Source organism: Gekko japonicus, unplaced genomic scaffold, assembly GCF_001447785.1.
Source record: "Gekko japonicus isolate JY-2015 unplaced genomic scaffold, Gekko_japonicus_V1.1 scaffold2889, whole genome shotgun sequence".
Classification (NCBI taxonomy): domain Eukaryota; kingdom Metazoa; phylum Chordata; class Lepidosauria; order Squamata; family Gekkonidae; genus Gekko; species Gekko japonicus.
Window position 1 is genome coordinate 162,509 of NW_015164282.1, and position 1,237 is coordinate 163,745.

The window sequence follows — 1,237 nt, forward strand, 5'->3', positions numbered from 1 at the left end:
AATTCCTGGAAATTTTTTTTGGGGGGAGACTTGTGAGGGTGAGGTTTGGGAAGCAACCCCAGCAGGATATAACATCATAGAGTCCACCCTCCAAAGCAGCCATTTTGTCCAGGGGAACTGATCTCTGTCATCTGGAGAGCAGTTGCAATTCCAGGTGATCTCCAGCCCTCATCTGGAGGCTGGCAACCCTAGTTCCCCTGGAGGAAATGGCTGCTTTGAGGGATGGAGTCTATGGCATTAGACACCTCTGAGGTCGCTCCCCTCCTCCAAGCCCACTGTCCCCAGGCTCCACTCCCCTAATCTCTAGGAATTGCCTAACCTGGAGTTGGCAACCCTTTCTCCTTCCCACTAAACGCTAACTTGCCTTTATCTGCCCTTCTGTCTTAAGCTGACACACACACACCCCGCCTCCGGCAGCCTCTGACTAGGAAAGTGATGGCCCAGCTGTGTGGTGCCAGCCACTGGCCCAGGCCAACTTGCATGGCAGGGAACCTCAAGGACCTGTGAGGAGGAGGAGGGGGTACCTCACTTTCTCCACACTATTTCCCTTTTCCCTCCCCGACATATCCTCTCCCTTTTACCTGCCACGCCCTCTCCTTTCTTCTTTGCAGCCATTCACCAACCTACCTTTTATTTGCCTCCCATCTTTAGCTATATTTATTATGTATTGACTTCATTTACACCTCACCTTTCTCCACAGTGGGGATCAAAGCCGTTTATTCGTCTCTCATTTTTATCTGCACAACACAACCCAGTGTGAAAGTATGTGGCTGGTCCAAAATCACCCACTGAGCTTCCTCAGCGGGATGGGGATTCGAACCTGGGTCTCCAAGACTCTGTTCTGAAGGTCTAACCGCTATGCCACACTGGCTTTCATAGGGTGGCTGCTGTTGGACAGCAGCAAGCAGCCAGGCCTCGTTGAGTCATGCAAGTCAGGTGGTCTCAAGTCACCCAGAGGGTGCTTCCAGGGCTGGATCTGCCATCCTAGGTGGGGCCTGGCCATCTCCCAGAATGACAACTGAAATCCAGACAACAGAGTTCTGACACCCAGGAGAAAATGGCTGCTTTGGAGGGTGGATGCTATGGTATTATATTCAACTGAGGCCTCTCCCCTCAGTTGACCACCTCAGACTGTACCATAAAATCTCCAGGAATTAACCAACCTGGAGCTGGCAACCCTAGTCAGGCCTGGCCTTAATGAGTCCCCCCTCAAAGGCCAAAACAGGCCTGGAAAGCC